Source organism: Andrena cerasifolii, chromosome 7 (assembly GCF_050908995.1).
Source record: "Andrena cerasifolii isolate SP2316 chromosome 7, iyAndCera1_principal, whole genome shotgun sequence".
Lineage (NCBI taxonomy): Eukaryota > Metazoa > Arthropoda > Insecta > Hymenoptera > Andrenidae > Andrena > Andrena cerasifolii.
Genome location: NC_135124.1, coordinates 7,116,010 through 7,131,616, shown reverse-complemented (window position 1 = coordinate 7,131,616; position 15,607 = coordinate 7,116,010). Strand labels below are relative to the sequence as shown.

General features: G+C 39.2%; 1 protein-coding gene across 1 annotated transcript in view; it reads left to right on the top strand.

Moving 5' to 3' along the window:
• The window catches only part of Task6 (TWIK-related acid-sensitive K[+] channel 6), a 139,170-nt gene that overhangs the window by 111,743 nt on the left and 11,820 nt on the right, over nucleotides 1–15,607 (top strand). The window contains exon 2 of the mRNA XM_076817443.1: nucleotides 14,470–14,600. The gene's annotated coding sequence lies outside the window, so the exon portion shown is untranslated. The remainder of the gene's footprint in view (nucleotides 1–14,469; nucleotides 14,601–15,607) is intronic.

Genomic DNA, 15,607 nt, shown 5'->3' with positions numbered 1-15,607 from the left:
AAAGTCAACAATGTTATTATACTAATAACTCTTCGAATGTGGAAGTGTACTACTATATTTTCCTTTCTAGCGCAAACATCATTTTTATAATTTTAATAACCTCAGAATGAATTCAAGAACCATTCTAAAGAAATCGTGTCGCTGCTCTTGTTAAGCCGCTTTCTTTCACTTTAATTAATTGCTTGCCTTCCTAGCAGACTATCTTATCGGAGTAGAGCCTTAACGCCAACTATATTCTTTTGGGGATTAGACAGGCTTTTCAAATGCGCCCCAGGTAATTAGCAAGTGGCTATTGCTGATTCTTCTGTTCTCGGATGCACCGGGTAATAACCACGATCTTGGAATCATTCCAAATATCTGAGGCTCCTCTTCTACCAAAGAGTAAATCTCCTCTTATCTTCGACGTACTATGTGAAATTTAATGCTCTTGTATGACAAGCTTCATAATAATTTTACATTTATTTACATCTTAACGCTAAACCTTGAAGCATTAAATTCTATTTTCATTTCAGAATTATTGTATAGCAAGTCGTACATAAAAGACCTTCCCATTGTTTTTAAAAATCAATTATCTTCATTATATTTAACATATTTTATAACCGAATTCATTGCATACTTCATAAAAAATTATAATTGCAACCGCAAAAAAATATCACATCATCATAGAAAATAATAGGAAATTCACTATATTTTTCACAAACCAAATTCTACTTTCTGCCTCTTTCACCAGTATGCGATCTTGAAAAGCAGGGGGAAGAACAGGGGTAGAGGCAGAAAGGAATAAGGGCACAGTCGAGAGAGAAAGTAGCAGAAGCTAAAAACAGTAAAAACTCGAAAGCTTTTTTCAGTGTCTGACCGTAAATCGTTAGACCAGTCGTTCGCGAGGGATCAAAGTGCTTTCACCCTGCAGGACGAGGTTAGTTACCTGCCTCTACGGTTCTCCTAAGCTCTGTTTTCGCGATAAAAAGTTCTCACGGAGACGCGAGGGGATGATACATAAAATTTCCAAGCGTTTAGACACCACTCGACGACGTTTTTATACCGACCTGAAACTCGAGGGCAATTTTATTTCGGACAGGTTGCTCGGGTCATTAACGTAGTCGGCCTTCGAGTGTCCTTGATACAAACTTTTTTTTTTCACACTTCGTACGACAGGGAGAAAGTGAAAAGCTCTGAGTGAATGTCTGTTCCGGCTCTGCCACCCTTCGTAAACTAATATTGGCATACCCGACAATATCTAATATTTACTGTCTGAGAAAACGTTCTGCCTTCTGCCGTTTCGAGCAAAGAATTTATCAGTCGCGTTCGAAACAAAGGTGATTCGAAAAAATGATTAACGACGCATGAAAAACTTTTTGTAATAGGAAACGTTTAGAATGTAATAACATTCAAAAGTTTCTTTGCTTTGCACTGCCAGAAGTGGAACAAAGAGGAATAAAAAATCAACGTTAAGACTTATCCGGGTAACGTGCACGAGGGGAATAACAGTATTCTAGGATCGAGTTAGAAGACAAATCCTTGGCATCCGGTAATGTAATTGAATTGAAAGAAGAGCGCAGGAGCAATAGGCTTTTCCCTATTTTACGCTTAGAGATGTGTCAATGTGTGCCTAGGAAGAGCCATAAAGGAAAATCCATGGTGAAGCGCGGACTTCATCTGATCTGGTCTCGTTCCACCGGTTCTACTCAATAATCGAGGAAATAGTCGGTCTTATTAAAACCACCCACTTATATTCAGCTAAACAGAACGAAAGGTGTGAATCCATGATTCATCGAGCCACTATTGCGTTACCTGTAAGTCTGCCTTTATAATTCAAATTGTCTCTTTTAACCGAGTTACTCGTTTATGTAACTGCACAAAACCATAACATGGTTACAGTGCAATATTCCTCTTGCTTCTGTTTGAGAGCGCAAAAACGGAATGCCAGGCTTAACTACGTTTCTCTATGTTTTGTACGCAGTCCTTTCAGATGTAAAACAGCGCGGAGATAGCACAATGCCTGCATTGGAGTTCCGCACAAAACCTGCTGCATTTCTTGCGAAGGTTTCATTTACACCAACCTTGGAAGATCGAGCAACGACCAATTAGGAACCTAAAATACTACGGTTAACCAATGCAATTCGCGGTAAAACGTGCTCCACGTCGGTTTTCCTCATTTCATGGAATCTCAACATGTCCCCCGGCTACTTGACAAAAACACTGTCTAGCTCCCGAAAACGTGGAAAGCATGCGAGTCATATACTGTAAGAAACCTTTCAGTGTTTTTATCACGCAATCCTTGTTGGCAAATATCTCATAAACTATCGAGTATCTACGCGAACGACCGAGCAAGGGTGAAATGCTTTTCGGCACCCTGTCTGCCTACAGTGCTCCGTTAAAATCGACGCGCGGCATTTCACGCGGTTCCCGCAAATATCCTCAGAATAGCAACGGCGAGGCACAAAAGTGTCACGTGTGAAATGGCCCTTGCTCTCGCACAAGCGGTTTCCGCCGCAATCCTGTGCGGGATCGTGTACATAAAGTACGATTGACCCTCGTAATCCCCCATCTGTCTCGATCGTCGTCGCGTATCAGCTCGCGCGACTGCATTCGTATAATGCCATCCTGTTTATCAGCCATATCTTTGTGGCCATTCAGGCCAGACCGTGCACGTTTAAACGGCCGTAATTTGTCTCAGAGATAGTTGTCTCCCTTTCGTCAAGTTGATTGAAGACACTCCGAGATGCTTTTCCACCGAGATCGGGTAGCGGTGATTTCGAAAGCCCTCGTAACGCATTGCAGCATCTCTGCGGGGCCGGGAAGTTTAGTTCGCGGGGGAACTTGAACCGAGGGTCTGCGAAACTGTTACCAAAGACAGTGACGTGTTAACAGAGATTTTGCAGAGCGGGTAATCCTGGGAGATCGTGGGTGTAGTTAACGTAACAGTGAATATGTTATTGATAGTGTCTGCAGATTGGTATCTAATATTGATCTTGTTACCGTGTGTAGGGTAAAGTAGCCAAATATGAGACCCATTTCTTAAAAACGTCATAACCTTTGACTAAGAACACTTTTATTAAAATTTGAAATACGTTTTAAAAGTAGAATATGTATTCTTTAGCAACCTGCTGGAAAGTACTATAACAATGATTCCGTTTCTTCGTAATAAAATAAAGACGAAAGTCATTCGAATACCTGGTGGGTGATATATATAGAAATTCGTGTGAAAACAATTCACGTTTTGTTTGAAATCTGAGAAACCGTGCGGATTTTAAATAATGAATTCGAATACTTGATGTTCTGTATAAAATGGAAAGATTCTCAACTGAAATCTTTTTCGTGATACTGAAAATAAAGGCGTTCCTCCTGCGCTAAGCTGCAGCGACGCATCCGGCAGAAGAACATCGTAAATTGACGTACGAAAATGGTTCGCTGAACAATAGCGGTACAATTCTGTTCGTTTGGCAAATTAGCTGCAATTTCGTAGAGGGCCATAATTTATGCCCTCCCGTTTGCGTTGCAATCTGCTGTCGCCAGATAATGCAAACTGCTAAACGTATAGGAGGGACATAACAGAGTTTCGGTCGTACATGCACTCCTTCCTTTTGCCCCGTATCTATTGAGTAAGGAGAGTTACCTGATTGTAAGAACATCAAAAGTAGTCAAAGTACACTTGCGAATATCTAGCAATGATTTGTTTCGCAAAACAAATGGCGGAACAGCTGTATAAGAATTTCTATGGTGAAATTTCACGTAAAGCTAATTTGTGTACAGTAGACGTGAATGCATGGGCAGATTTAGAGATTTGGCGCCCCTAGGCTGACGAGTGTTTGCCGCCCTTTCCGTGAAATATCATCGAATATTTTAATTTAAAAGGTTTGAGACAATTTTAAAATTAATTCAATATGGCAACTCACGTATGAGTTACTGCAAATTCGCTACATGAAAAAAGTGAATTGTTTTTAATGTTGTCTCAAGCTCTGTGTTTAAACTTTTTCCAATTTCTTTCGCCCCAAATTTGCCGCCCTAGGCTGCGGCCTGCTTAGCCCATACAGAAATCCAGCCCTGCGTGAATGTTAATAATAATCTACGTGAAATGTTATTAACTCTGTTTCCAAAGGCTAATTTAGCATTCCAGGTGTCGTGTGTACATTTTGCGCAATTATCGCTAACATGGAACGTAAGTTTTCACATTAATTCGTACTTCTTAAGTAGTGCGAGTACAGCGATCGTCAGACGCCAGATAAGAAACACACAAAATGCTCGATTACTCTACTTCCACGATGAAAATATTCAGTCATTCATGGTGCAAATTTTGCAGGAGTGTAGTGCCCAGTAAAATTGGCAAAAAAGCGTTATTAATCATGTCAAAAAAACAAACCATCACCGAGTTATAAATTAAAAATTATTTCATTCATTCCGAGGGTGTGCGTATGGCTCATCTAAACGTGTATCACATTTAAAAAACATTTGGAATTATATTTAATATAATCCATATATTGCTGAAATATGTATTCCTTTGTATAAAGTTAATAAACTTTAACGTGTGTTGCAAGCATAATCAAGCTACATAATTTTTCCTCATCCAATTAGGCATATTAAATGTAAAATTATATTTGTAGTGTTTGAAATATATGCAGGAGATGATATTGAATTCCTTTTCCCTGCGATGATAAATACCTTAAATGCACAGAGGCGAGTAGTATCATTTGCTCCACGAACGAAACTTCGAAATAAAATATCTTTTACACGTGCACGAGAATGGTTATGCCCGACAAATGTGTTGTGCGCAGGTGTGCATGCATCAAAGTAAACGGGGAACGCACACTTTTGCACACGATGAAATCGACGATGCGCAATGCAGCGTGTGCACGTTGCAGCACTGTCATCCGGCTTTATGAAGCATTGGAAACTGTCTATGTAACGCTTGTCATTCTTCGAAACGTAGCCAATGATATTGGTCAGCAATTAATTCTGATCGTTTCGATTGATCAATCGGTTACGAACGGGAACAGAAGATATTCAAATGAAACGATCACGTGATGGTTATGAATAACAAATAATATTTCATAGCCCATGACGTACCTATATCAATTATTTGAGGAACACAATGCTACTTCTCTAATAATGATTATGTGCTCGCAATAGTACTTTATTTACTGATAGAGTTCTAAGAATGGGAAATTGTGATCGAAGGAAGGGTGCAAATAAATGTTAGAATTTTAGACGCTAATGGTCCACCACTTTCGTAAAGCAGAAGTTTCCTACTTTAATGAAAATAAATTGGACAGTTTCATGTGAAATTTACGCCTCTTGCATGAAAACACGAGTGCATTGTTCCTAATCAAAGTAACTTTTATCCAAAAGCTTCGCCGTTCGAATGGAAGCGTTCAAAATTTGGCATAATGCTGAATACATTTTAGATTTATTATCCACAGCTGCATGGAAATTCATATAACAGAAGCAGGGATTATAATTGATAGCTATATTTTACGAAATTTAACACCAAGCTCGTGAATTCTCGTTAATTCCATGGAATTATTACGGATTCGTGTTCACGTCGAGTCATCGTGTTTCCAACAGAACAAAACCAAACGCCAGTGTTCCGGATTGAACAGTCGTCGCACGATGGTGAAATTTGCGCAGCATCTCTGTGAATTTTTCGAGTCGTTGTACATGATCGTTATTTATAGCGCGCATCGAACCCGTGAGATTTCGGTCGTTTCACCCCCACGCAGGTGAAAAATCGTTTCTGCGATTATAATCGGGATCGTTAGGTTGATTTACGTGACCGCAGAATTACCATGGCGATTCGAGTCGGGATAAATAAGGGCTGCTGTCTCCTCGCGACTCCTACTGTAGGAGAAGCGAACAAAATGAGGGATGGTTTCGCAGGGGAAAAGAAGAGAACCAGGGACAGAAGGAGAGCATCGTTCGGACGTGGATGAGAGCTATAAAAGCAATTTATCGTAAATTCAATAAGACACGGCGAGACCAATCTGGGCTGGCGGCATGGGCGTTAATTTAAAGTGGCGGCAACGATTTGATTTCACTCGCTACAGGACTGGTCGCCTGTAGAATCGCCTGAGCTTATCTCTTGGCAATTGCATGATGGTCTGTCACTGAACGCTTCTGACAAACAGATGAGAAGGATTTCTTTTGAAGTCGAACAACTTCGTTTTATAGAAAAATAAAGGATTGCGGAAAACAGACACATGCCACATTTGCACAAATTTTCGTTCCTTTGTACCATTAATTCGTTCCTGCAGTGTAGTATAATTCCACCACCTACTAATATAATAGCATGTACGTTTCATCGAGCAGAATCATATTAAATTTTCTTCACGTTGAGGACACAAATTAATTTTTCAGCTAAAATTTGATAATAGTTGTCATTTACCATTTAATTCAAGTACCGTGTAAAATAATTACAATTTCGTATCGCATTTCCTATAAAAACAATTTTTCCCTCAACTCGCTTTCCTCTGAAATCATTAAACAGTACCACGTGCCTATTTTCCACCGAGCCTCTCAATTTCAAAGCAACGCAAAAGGGGGGTAGCACGGGGATTTAATCATAATAACTGATGGATATCAGTAACTCCTAGAATATTCACCCCTACTTGGCTATTATTCTAATGCTTTCAAACTTCATACGTCTGTGTCCTTGCTGGAGTTCCATGGAATTTAATAATATTCGAACAGGCCACTGTGATTCAAGCTGAAATTCAATTCCTTGCGTTCTAATAACAATTGACTCCACCAAAGGTTGAAGTGTTTTCCCAGTGCGCGAGCAGAAAATTTTGTCCTGACAGGAGGTTCATTAGAGTCAGGTCTAAGGGCAAGCTCTTAATCACGACAAATAGGTTCCAGTCCTGTTTTATCGGAGCGGTGTTGACTGAAAAAAAAAGGAGAAGTAAACGAAAGGGCGCCGGAGTAGGGGAAAGGGAAGACGGTAAAACGAAGAAGACAGTAATCTTAAGTCGCACGATCGCTTACCATTGCAAATTCTCTTGGCAGCAGATTTCCAAAGCTCTCGCATTTATCCGTGGCCAAGGTAATTTCGACGGGACGAGGAAAAACGGAATAAGCAGGATAAGCGGAAGGGAAACGAGACTGCGAAGAAATATGAGACGCTAGAGGAGGGACCAGACAGACGTGAACGAGGTGGAAAAAAAATGAAGGAACTGAAATGTGTTCGAAGGAACGGCGATGGAAAGAGAAATTGTCTGCTGTGCTTATTGGAAAAGGAGGGCAGATGTGGCCGACAGAATGAACGGGTAAACGGTGGCAGAGGGACGGGGCACAAATACGAAAACAGGTTAAAGAATTCCTAGGGCTGTTCGAGGGAAACGAAACGAAACAATTGATCCCGGCGCAGAATAGAAACAGTCACGGAGAACGGAGTTTTGAATTCAATGTTCCCAGCCTTTTCAGGAAAATTCAAAGACCGGAAGGTTCAAGAAGCACTCAGCGGAAATAAGTTTGCCACCTATTGGGGCTTTGGGCGAAGTCTCCTGTTTCTGCCTTCTGTCTACGATCTTTGATTACGACTCCTTCCACTTGGGCTTCGGAGTACTTCATTTCTGAAGTTGTGCGAGATACTCTTAATTATACTTGTAAATTCATTCAGGTTTGTTGCTACAGTCGTCGATAATTTCTTGAGGGGACATTCTGGTAATCACGCCGCAAAATTCGGCAGCATACGGGCTTTTTTTCTCAGTGAACACAGTGAATAACAATGTCAAACTTTTTTTTCATTTATTAAATTACTTGTAATGTATACGGAACAATTTTTTAAATACACTTTTAATTGTGTTTTTTCAATGTTTTCTCAAAATCGCGTCTTTGAAAAGAATTACCTCCCTGGCGCGAGTGAATTAAGCTCACAAACTCATCTGAATAAAAAAAACCAAGCTGATTCTTAATCATTATGAGTACCGCTATCGCAGGTGCCAGAATTAGCCGCGTAAATAAAAATTTAACAAAATTGCGCGCATTCAAATTTCAAGTAAGAATGTAAAATTTCGAAACTTGAAGTTTGAACGAGCGCAATTTTGTCTTTTCAAAGGCGTGATTTTTAACTCCAGATAACATTGAAAAAACACAATTAAAAGTGTATTTAACCAATTGTTCCGTATACGTTATAAGTAGATTAATAAATGAAAAAAAAGTTTAACATTCTTATTCATTGCATTCACTCAGAAAAAACCTGAATGTTGCCGAATTTTGCGGCGTGATTACCAGAATGACCCCTTAAAGGAATTATGGAAGAAAATGTGACTACAATATTCTGACAGAAACCTAATTTACATTATGATTGTTTAGTTACCATTATATTTGAATGAATAGATTGCTGCTGGCCAGAATTTTCAATTATATTTTAATACACAGGTGCAAAAAAGACTTTGGTCGACATAATAATTTGCATGTTACGTCACCAAGGTCGACCTCAGTCAGTCTAAATTCTTCCCAGAGAAACTGCATTAAATTGGACGCGTATGTTCTAATTTTACTCAGCAAGCATGTTTACGACCTCATTAACCCCTGCCTGCCACAAATAGAGAAAAAGGATTTTATTTGCACGCGTCGTTCGGTGTATTAAAATGCACGGCAGCGACCTTGTTACTTGACACAAAATATTCAGGCATTTATTTGCAGGATATAACCACTATAGTGTTCAAGACTAGCTAAACGAGGTTTTATTTGATAAACATCTAATTAGCACGAAGAACGATTAATTTTCGTTGCAGACGCATGGAATCAAGTTGTTTGGGCACAAGCTGGTGGTCCATTAATCATCTAACAAAGAACAATTAGAATTATCAGTGTATTTTCATCATAATGCCAACACTCGCTTTTCTATCCTCCTAAGCTTTCAAGCAGAATGTGGATAGATCTCTATTGCGTCATTAATGAACATCCATGGACAGAAAAGGCAGAAAAATTGGGTGATCTGAACTTCTCTTATCTAGTCAGCATGAATAATGGAAGAGAAAGTGATGAACTTTGAAGCCAAATACTCTACTGCCTAAAGCCTCGAGGTGCACTCGAAATTGGTGCAAGAACTGGAGTTACGATTGAAACGGCAGAAAGAAAATAGTGGTTCCGTAACTCCGGTCACGCAGCCTACATCCATTGGGAAACATTCCTTCTGATGCAGTAACAAAGACTGCCATGCAAGCACTGCCGTAATTCTGACTGGCTTTCTTGAGATAGAGCATGGAAACAGAGGTATCGGTTTAAAAAGATATGAGAAGATGGGATTGTAAGAGCAGCGGAGGAAGTAAATAAATGATTTGGTTGCTTTATAAAACGACCTACAGCAAGCAACGAATCTGAAGTTTAAAATACGTTTGTGTTTGTAAAGATTTAATTAAAACGAGAGATATTTTTTCCCCTCAAAGGTACAGATTCCATGACTTCAAGATTATTTTCATCCTTTTTAGTGGAATCGCAGGTGTTTAATATGAAGTATTGTGTTGCAGATCGCACGAATTTTTTTTCTTTAAATTTGCATTGACGTCACTGCGAAACGATAAAGGAACTTTAAAAGTTCCTACAATGAAATTTATTGCAGCGTCTGTGATATTTGTATACGCTTTTTTAAAACACGGTTAAAATGTACTGCTTGCAGTTGCAAAAGTGTCTCGCATTATGCAGATCTCGTGAAAATTAACGAAACTTTATCCTGGAATCCATTTCTCTCGCCGTGAAACTGAATAATATTATTAATCGTCGGTTATTCCACGAAACTACACCGAGGTCCCTAATCCGATGTGCTTAAGAATTTTTCAACTTTCCCCATTCTGATTATCATACGAGACAGCTGAATAAATTTAAGAAGCAAATTTGCACGTTAATTCGCGTTGAAAAACTCCAACGGTCCAAGAAGTAGCGCAGAATCAGCATTAAAATTGATTCTAACCCGTTCTAGGATTCAGAAAATGAAATAATAACGAGGACCGTATTCCTGTGGAACAGAAAGGAATGTATCAATTATAATTTCTCTGCCACCTAAGGCTACGTCACTAATGGATCGAGGAATGATTGAACGTTTTAATCAGGATTGCCAAAGGTACTTGCTGTCTATACGTATTTGTTTCAACCTTCTCTTAAAAAAAAAATGTAATTTCTATCGAAAATTAGTGGTATCGATGTTAAATGGGTCAGAGTTTAAAATGCTTATTATTTTCTTTCATTAACCTCTTTTTATCTATTTAGTGAAACGAATGGTCTGCTGAAAAGTAATCATGTTCGTGAGTATTTCTGCGTTTCGAAAAATAATATTCTAAATGTGTTTTAAAAAAGGCTCGAAATTTATTAAATGTTATTTTTATTTACTTTGAGAATGAAAATTGCGGTTTAGTCGAATTTCAGTTTTCGAAGATATCAGCAATAGTTTTTACCTTATCTAAGAGAGCAGTCCAGTTGGCGATCTTGAAACTAAACTTGAAATTAAGTTTGCAAAGGGTGTGTCACTGTTCTCAGTCCTACGTCGTGTTTAATTTCAAAGTTCCAGCGGCCAGTGACACAATACGCTCTTAACGCTAAGCATAAACTCTGATTATGGCCTAACTTCGCCACGGTTGCGCGGATTAACATTTACTGTCAATTGCGAAATTCTGATATTCGAGTTCTATTGCGAACGATGCTCGCAAATCTATCCATTCGCTTGTGCTCGTGTATTGATTCGCAGTTATGAAACGCGAATTCAACTCATTATCGCTAACGAAGTTTCAATTTCGATCCTGTTGGATTCATTGATAGCATAGCTAGCAGAAACTTTGACAAATTGCGCCAAGAACAGAGGCTTAATTTTAACGAGTCAATGCACCAAAGAAATTTAAAAGTTGACCAGTAAAAAGGGATACAATATAATTGAACAGTATACATATATCCCACAAAAGATTGGAATGAACCACAGAATATTTAAAAGAAATATTTTCAGCCCTTTTCTTAAACTTTTGTGCAAAAGTCGCTCCTACATCCCTCTAATTGTAAAACATCTATAATATTATCAGTACTTCTAACAAAGTTTTTCTTTGTCACGATCTGTTTCACTACTCATCAATTTTTAACATTAGTAAAAATTTACAGTTTCCCAAAGAGCGTATAAAATCGTATTCAGTATTTAAAACCACATGCACTTTTAAACCACACGCGTGCGTGCCATCGACCATTAAGCGATTACGTATTCATAAAAAAAGATGAATGAAACGGGAGGAAAAAACTGGAACAGAAATAGTGTACTGATCGATATAAAGCAAATCCAAAGTGGGATTAACCAGAGACAATTTTAGATCGACAGACTTGGAAATTAATGCGATTTCGAGGTGGAAATACACGGGACAAGCGTTGCCGTGTACTTGGTGCCCTTACAAATTTTATGAAGCAGAGGTTTCAAATCCAGCAAGCTAAACTCTGCCGGCAGAAGGAATTAGCCTGCAGCGGAATTACACGGGCAGTCAGGAATCGTCTTTGCAAAATTAACCTTAGCTGTTTCATCCAGGTGTTCCCAGGCAGCTTCAGGTGCGGTAAGAAATGCGCAGCCTCGGGATCAAAGTTCCAAGAATATACTTGGCTCTCGCGCAGTAAACTTCCTGCTTCCTGACGGGAAGACAGACATTTTAGACGAGCTGCATTCGTGGAGAGACGAAATTTCGGATAGCATTTCAAGTCACGCCGGAAGTAAATATCACTGTCATATCTAAAAACACTTCGAGATAGAGAAGATACTATAAGGGTCATTCCACGCCACGTCGATCACTTTTTTGGGATTTTGTTCAAACTAGAATATGTTGTAGTCGTCGTGAAATTATGGGGGGTTTAAGTCATCATTTTGCCGATTTCAAATTTGTTTAAAAAATACAGGGCTTTGAATTTTGTAATTTCCTTCTATTTTCGAACTCGGCAAAATGATGATTTAAACCTGCCCCTAATTTCACGAGAATTGCAGCATATTCTAATTTGAACAAAATCCCAGGCATCGAGGGAAAAAATGATTAATTTGGCGTGGAATGACCAGTAACATGTACATCGACTCCACCCAAGTGCTTCGAAGTTCATAGTCCATGCTTTTCGGACATTACTGATGGGATAAATATAATCATTGGTACAAGTAGAAGATAGTAAAAAGTAGCTCGGTGTGTGAAAATCGTCACATTACTCCTTTATCAGTTGCAAAGGTGAAACTTATACAATTGTACATTGAACTCAACGGAATCGCACACTGTATTATCTCACTTCTAATATTTTGTCCTCTAAAACTCTTTATTTGTAAAACTGAATTGGATTCGTGGTTGATGTAGAATGGATTAGATAGAAAGACAAGTAGAACGGTGTCAGTAATGCAGGATAGATCCACCTATTCGAAAGACTATTCGGAAGAAGAGCAAAACCAATTACACCGTCGATTTCCACTGGATCTCGCGTTTCAATTACTTTAACTCGAGGTGCCGGGAAGATCCTGGCAATCTTATCTGCTTACTCGCGAAATTCGCGTTTAATCGGTCCCCGAGAACACTGTATGCTCTTAGATAGAAATTTGTAAAACCTTGCATTGGGGTCGCACCTCGATGCACGTAATAGAAGATTGTAATTAAATCATATTAAAACGGAGAAAATCACGCAGTTGTTCAAAATATCCCCGCGCCCAGGGAAAAGGAAATCGCCTCGAGAGTGTCTAGCAGCAATTATCCTGATTTTATCTCCACCCGAACGTCCTTTAACCTTTAATACCACGAGATATCTCGAAGCTGACTAACACACAGCCACTTATCGTTAATAGAGGGCTTCTATAGCGCGCGTGTCCGCTTATTGGAAATGCTCCGATCGTATCCCAAATGGTGTAATCAAGGGCTTCTAGATCCCAAGTGTACTTTCAAAACGCTCTCTTAAAAAGATACCACGATCTACGCTTGAAAATTTTAAGTTCCATGTGTGCAGGGTAATTTAAAAGTACATTTGACTTTAGGAACACATAGTACTCACGAAGTAATGACCATTTGCAATTGCCTCTTGAGGATACGCAAGCAAAATCTTTGGCTTTATTTTTCAAATATTAAAGAAACTATTTTTTTAAACGTGGCAGATTATAAATACTCAGGTGATACTACTTTCTTATCTATACCTAGAACGAAGGGAATTGCTTTTGTCTTTTCTGGTATGTAAATATAATGTTGCATAAAAAGTATAAAAAGCATACTCGGCGTTAAAATATAATCATTTAATTAACATCGTGTCCCCCGACTCTTTAGTTCGAATAATCAAGTTTCTACTGTACTGTAAATTGTACAATGCACGATTGAACAAGTACTTATTTACCCTATTTCAGTTATAACACTTTTCTATTGGTTACTGATTTACACCTCCTTCGTAATATTGTATAGTCGCTATAAAGTACCTACGTGCTACCTAATTCGAGGAAATCATCAATTAGATTACCCGAGGCACGGTAATTTTAATTTGTCCCTATTTATTTCCTCCTCTTTCTAAAGCATCAGAGGGCATCACTCGCAGCTGCCATAAAATGTCCAGGCGAAATAATGAAAATCAGATAACCGTATGCACGCGACAGGAATATAATTAAACACGTGACAACGGCTACAGACGCCACACTCGCGGTTACGCGAATGTCCGGCGTTGACTTTCGCCGATCAACCCGACACGACACAAAGTAAAATCCCGTTGATCACGGCTGATCGTGGCTGACAAACGTGACGTGCTCCTCATCACAAAGCGCGGCCCATTAGCGCAAATCCAGATTTAATAGGCTAAGAGGGACAATAATGAGTACATCGTGGACTGTCGTTACGTTGGAGTATGCATTATTCATGGGCTCGTGATAGCCCACAGATCCATTGGCGAATCGATGACGGTTCGGTGACCACATCGAATATACACACGGAGAAAATCACGCAATCGGCATCAAAGACAACGCGCTACTAAACGAGAAGTCCTATGAAACAGTAAGCTAGAGCTTCTTCAAATAGACTACACAACTTTGAAATGTCAAATATCCACTCGGCGCGCAGAACGACTTAGAAAAATTCTTTCCACGCTTAAGGGAATATTTTACTTTAGACGATCCTGTTCGCGATAATTCTCAAGAATTAAAGAAAGAAATTCTATTAAACGTGTAAAGACATTGGCATTTCAACTAATCATAAAATAAAACTGAAGTAATTATTTGCAATATTCTAAGAGTTAGAGACCAGCAAGTAGTGCTGGCAAATCTTTGCTGACACGGCGACGCAGATTTGGTCCTTATCACGAAACAGCTGATTCAAGTTGTTTCTTAATCTATATGAGTGTGGCTATCGTCTAATTTAAAGAAACTAGCGTACAATAAAATCCATCAAAAGGGGAAGAAGTATTATTTCGAACACTCGTATTATCCAGTAAACGTGTAATTACATCAATTATTACTGATCCTCCAAGCGTCAGCATACGCCAGTCACTCACAGGAAACCCACTGTTCTGTTTCAGTCGGCGCTGAAACAGTCGGGCGCTAAGCTGAGGAATGGAGGGAACGTGGCAGTGGGAGCAGCGAAAGCACTGCCATATCATTCTGCTCAATCCTTTGTCATACGTAAAGGAGAACCCGGAACAGGCTGCAGGTGGGTCCCACTATATCAGCAGATTTTTTGCTCGGCCAGGCCTCCTCCCCAGATATCCCTCGGCTCTCTCGAAGTAGAAAAGGACGATCCTCAAACGAATCCCGTTTTAGCTGCAAGGACGATTATGCCTTTTTATATCTTGAAACCCCCAATGTCGTGAAACGTTCACAGGACGTTTGAGAGGAGATCCCTTGGTACCTCTCGAACCGCAGAACCAACACGAGTATCCAGTACTCGCTGGAAAAGGTTCCCTTCTGCCACGAGCTGCTCTCCTCGCTTGCGTGACCACTTGCCCTGCTTCCCTATCACATTAGCGTGGAAACCGTTCGTTTATTAGTGCCACTCTTTAAAATCGCTCGGGGAAAAATTCTATCTCAGTTTACCCGGGTTCTCTTGAAATCGTCGAGGTAATCGTTTCTCGTGATAAAACAAAGTTAGTTCAGTACCTTCAGTTACGTGGGCTCTAATAACCCACACATTGCGGGGTAACGACCTTATGCTACTAGGGAGAGTAAGTGACTGAAAACCAGGTTGATAGCTTCAGAAGTTATAGTTGAGAAGAAGATAACTTCGAGGTTTTTCAAATTGGCTTTCTCCTCTGGTTCTTCGTTTGGAGGAAGGTGTTCCTTTGAGATTAGATTGGAATATCATAGAATTTTATTATAGACAGTATGTGATGTTAATTCGTATTATATCCCTTGAATTTAATTTCTCATTGTCCATCGTTAAAAGTATAAAAGTCTTTAAGAATTGAAAACTTCTTGAAACGTTTACTCAGAATCAGCTGAGGGTAACGGTTACTATTTATCCAACATAATGACAAAGCTAACTCGAAATCCGAACCGTAAAAACACGTTTTTTAAAAGTACAAAGTTTCTTCGATGTAAGTAGGTGGGCAAAGAAAGTTGAAGATAAATTTGAGTATTGCAAGAATCGTTTTTTATGAATTCTCTATTGCAACTTGTTAATTTGTAACTTCTTATAACTTATAATAAGTTTAACTGAAA